Below are 4986 nucleotides of genomic sequence, written 5' to 3'. Positions count from 1 at the left end.
GGCTCTAGCATTTAAATGGATTTCTTTTTCCTCACTCGTGGTGGGTTTCTCGGGATTCTTGAGGGGTTTCATCCCGTCACGAGTGACTCTCCAAACACCTAGATCAACGGCCTCTAGGTAACAAGCCGTTCTAGCACTATAATATGGGAAGTTAGTGCCGTCGAAGTGTGGTGGCCTGTGGGTATCCATCCCTTCCTCTAAAAAGCGTCGGCTCTTTTTAGCGGTGAAGCTAAAGCGTTTCAAATGAGCCAAACCGGTCTCCGATACCAATTGAAGGAAACGGGTGACGCCTAAGAGGGGGGGGTGAATTAGGACTTCTTAAACTTTTACTAAACTAGGCCACAATTAAATCCCTAGAGCAAAACCTATGCAAGAAACAAAACTAGAATGTGCAAACTAGGTTTTGTCTAAGTGTTGCTATCTCTACCGCAAAGGCTAAGTTTCAATCTACACTAAATAAGTATGACAACAAGATTGAAACTTAAATGCTTAATATAAATGCGGAGTGTAAAGAGCTAAGTAGAGAAGCAAACTCTCGTGGATGACGCCGGTATTTTTACCGAGGTATCCGGAACCGCGCAAGGTCCCGACTAATCCTCGTTGGTGCCCCTACGCAAAGGGAAGCCCACGCGAGGGCCAAGCACCTCGGTCGAGTAACTCCGTAGAGAGCCGCGGGCCTTCTCCACGCGCAAGTGGTGCTCCGCTTCCGGCTCCTCTCGGACGCTCCCCGCCGTCTCCACTATCGAGCTTCCGGCCGAAACGCCGCGGGCCTCGTTCCCTCCGGTACACGGTGGCGGCCGTGACACAAACACGGTTGTCACGGTCTCGCAAGACTCTCGCCCCACTCGGTACAATTACAACGGCTCGCGCAAGAGCCGAGGGGTTGTGAGGTTTATCTAAACTCACTCAACTAACTAGGGTTCACCTAGAGCAAGCGCTAAAGCGGTCTAACTAACCTAAGCACTTCGCAAAGCACCTATGCTAATCACCGAGTGATTCTATTAAGCACTTGGGTGTTTGAGCACTTGGAAATATGCACTATGTGTATTGGAATGTTGCTTGGGCTCTCACACTTGAGAATGGCCGGTTGGGGTGTTATTTATAGCCTCCACACCCTCAACTAGCCGTTGGACAGAAAGCAGCAGCTTTCTGTCGTCGGGTGCACCGGACAGTCCGGTGCACCACCGGACACTGAACAGTAGATGTCCGGTGCGCCTATGTCAGCCGACCGTTGGCGTCTGTAGCAGTCGACCGTTGGATCCGACCGTTGGATTCGACCGTTGCCGTCTGCCCGTTGGCACACCGGACAGTCCGGTGCACACCGGACAGTCCGGTGCTACAGCCCGAGAGCGCCTACCTGCGGCCTCTCTGCGCAGACCGTCCGGTTGTCCCACCGGACAGTCCGGTGCACACCGGACAGGTGCTGTGCACTGTCCGGTGCGCCACCAGGCGCTGGCTGACAGCCCTCTTCTCAGGTTTCTTTGCTGATTTCTGTGGGCTTCTTTTGTTCTTGAGTCTTGGACTTCTATGCATCTTTTTATGTCTTCATTTGAGGTGTTGCATCCTCATTGCCTTGGTCCAATCCTCTTCGCATCCTGTGAACTACAAACACAGACACTAGAAACCTTATTAGTTCACGGATTGTGTTGTTCATCAAACACCAAAACTCAATTAGCCAAAAGGCCCGGGGTCCATTTTCCTTACAAATGCGTTATGGCTTACGAAGTGCAGACGAAGATAAAGGTTGTGGAAGACTTGATCTACAATATATATAGATGGAGAAACACAATATTGCCCACATAATGTTTGTAGTAGCCATGTATAGGGTTTGAGGATATGTTTGTAATTTTATATAAAGTTGTAACCCTCGACTATAAATAGAGAATAGTGCCATGCATTAGGGCACTACCTGGAGCCCAGAGCATTTATTCGCTTAGCCTTCGAAGATACCTTCGTGCTCGAAGCCGAAGATATACCTGTAATCATTTCATATATTGCAAGAAACGAAACAATGCGCTCACATATTCATATGAGTAAAACATCTTACTCCTTGCGCTTTACATGTTATTATCATTCATATATCTTCATATCATTTGTCTTCTCTTTTGAATTAACCTTCGAAGAAGAGTTAATTGAAAAGAGAAGCTTCTAATGTAATAACTTGTGTTGCCTTGTTTTTTATACTCTTTAGAAATAAAAAACGAGTGATCAACACTTGCCGTTACATTTGATGGTGGCCCGATCCTGGACAAGCTTCATCTCCCCGTCCTTTTTCGGCTTGTTATTCATTGTCGGGAAACCGGTCCAAAGCTTCTGATTCAGATATGTGGTTCGAAGGTGTCATCCTTTATGGGCTCTGGTGAAAGGTTTTCTACCTAATTGTTGTGTAATCAAATTTTGTATAATCGCCGTGCAATTACACTACGAAAGTTCATTAGAAAATTTCAAATATATATATATATATTATAAATATATCAAATTTTAAAATTCATCCTATGTTAAGAGATATAAAAATAGAAATTTTTTAATGTTTTTTCTTTTTTTTATCTCTAAACGTATAGAACTTGAAATATAATATAGTGGTAGAGTAAATAATAAAGTATATTTATAATTTTAAAGTATTCTTTTTATGATTTTTACTAGTTCTATTAGACGATTACACGGTACTCATATGAAAAGCTTAATTGCATAGTAGTTTTGTTCTGGTTAAACCAGGGCTGGCCGTTTTGGGATCTAACAAATCTTCTTCTGCCAGGAGTATGGATTGGTCGGGGTTTTGTGTGCTAGGAGAAATTAACGCCTTTCTTTTTGTATTTGTCTTAATAATAAAATGGCACACGACCTCTCGCGTAGTCCGAAAAAAGGCTAGCGTTTGGCTCAATGGCAGGAGGATGCTGATGGGGTGGGGTGGGGGGGTGGGTGAAGGACCAAACACGGAAAAGGTGATCAAAACTGACGGTTGATTGGACCTCAAGATGATTAGGAAGACAAGCTCAAGGACAAGAATAAGAATTTGTTCGGTTAACCGAGGGCATTGGAGGAGATTGTTCCCCTGAAATTCTCTCGCATTGCGGATTATCTTAACAATCCATATTTGTGAAAAAACATTTGGATCATGATCCATTATCACCCCTACTTGCAAGTTAAAACAAAATATCAGATACATAAATCAACATGCTCTACATAGTTTCAATATTCTTGGTTACGAAATATATAAAGTTGTAGTGGTTGGTGGTGAGTTAGGTAGGGTTTGGTTCTGAAGTGTGGCGGGATGAAACCGTTCTACTTCTAATTTATTGTTGTTTGTATTGATTCCATACAGAACAGAGTAGTTCTCAAAAAAATATTCTGCTTAGATGTCAAACGACCCAACTCTTTAAAATCTCCTGGACGGAGTCGTTCCTGGCATGGAGCCACTCTATCCTAAGTGGTTAAAACTGTTTTTTTTTGGGACATTTACATTTCGCCCACTAGTCTGGACGCGCTGCTCAAATCTACCCCCGCCCAAATTCTCTAATCAGTTTTCCCCTCCCACCTCCACACTTTGCTCAGAAATCACCTCACGGCGGTATATTCTCCCGTCAAAGGCTCTTACAGGTGGACCTACCACCTTACAAGTGGGACCCGCTCCCCTTTCCCCTTTCCCCTGCTTCTCTTCCCAAATTGAATCGCACGCGAGCACGTTCGCTGGCAGCGGCCCGTCCATCGCCCTCCACCACTCCCTTCTCCGGCTTGCGGCAGCCCCAGCGGCCTTCACCGGCGTGCGGCGGGGACGTGCCCTTCTCCGGCGCGCGGCACGGCAAGGGTGTCCAGGCGGCATGGCACGGCGCGGGTCCCAGACGTGCGCGGGCAGATCCTAGGCGTGCGCGGGCAGGTCCCTGGCGAGCTCCTCGACGACGCGCCCCGCAGCCGCAGTACCCGTTCGCCCGGGCCGCACGGCAGGCGGATCTCGGCCTCCGCGGGCGCTCTGGCGGGCGGATCTCGGCCTCCGCGGTGTGCTCCGGCGGGCGGCTTCTACGCGGGACAACGCCCACTGCCAGGGACAACGCCCATTGCCAGGCGGATCTCGGCTTCAACACTCCCACTGCCAGGGACAACGCCCGGCCGTGAGAAGACGACGCTCGGTCGTGGCCATCCTCGGCGGCGCCCTGCTCGCTGCTAGAGGTATGTAGCAATTTCAGACCCCCTGTTACTTGATGTTGGTGCTAGTTTAACAACTAGAATAATTTTGTTGTCAACTAGGATGGATTTAAATACATCTTTTGTGTTGAATGTGAGAAGAAAAACAAGCAGAAGGTTGGATGACAGTGGTAAAAAAGCATATGTTGGTTGTTATGAATTTCACGTGGGTGTTGATGTTACCTGGACTTTGGAACAGTTTAGCAAGGCTATATGTGATCAGCATGCTTGGAATGTTGATGATGAGGTACAATTCAGTTACTTTGACAAGTTTGAGAATAAATCTATGAAAATTAAGAGTGATTTGGATTTATCTCTGATGTTTGCTATGCATCTTGGAGAAAGGTCTGTTGTTGTCCAAAATGATGTGGTTATTGGAGGAAGGGCTAATCAGTCAATACGCTCTCAACCATCTTGTAGCCAAAGCCATCCAGTGTTGACACTGGACTATGATGTACCTGATGAGGTTGTTTATGATAATGAGGATGAGAGGTTGTATCCAGATTTGGTTAAAAGCCATCCAACATTATTACTAGATAACAGACCTGCACAATTTGTGGACACTGACCAAGAAGAGGAAGAGGAGAACATTGACATGGGGATGTCTGGGCATGAAGATGATGAGGACAGACCAGTGATCGATTATGACAAGGACAATCCTTCCCTAGCAGAAGGCACCATATTTCCATCGATGGTTGATTGTCGAAATGCACTCGCTACTTATTGCATTAAGGGTGAATATGACTTTGAAATTGATAAAAGTGAGCCAAGTAGGTTGAGAGTGCACTGCACATATGAAAGGTGTAG

General features: G+C 46.4%; 1 pseudogene; it reads left to right on the top strand.

The window, feature by feature from the left end:
- Positions 1 to 3407: 3407 nt before the first annotated feature.
- Positions 3408 to 4110, top strand: LOC109941740 (uncharacterized; annotated as a pseudogene).
- Positions 4111 to 4986: the final 876 nt, after the last annotated feature.

Source organism: Zea mays, chromosome 8, assembly GCF_902167145.1.
Source record: "Zea mays cultivar B73 chromosome 8, Zm-B73-REFERENCE-NAM-5.0, whole genome shotgun sequence".
Taxonomy (NCBI): Eukaryota; Viridiplantae; Streptophyta; class Magnoliopsida; order Poales; family Poaceae; genus Zea; species Zea mays.
Note: the sequence above shows the minus strand (reverse complement) of the source record. Positions and strands in the feature narration are given on the sequence as shown.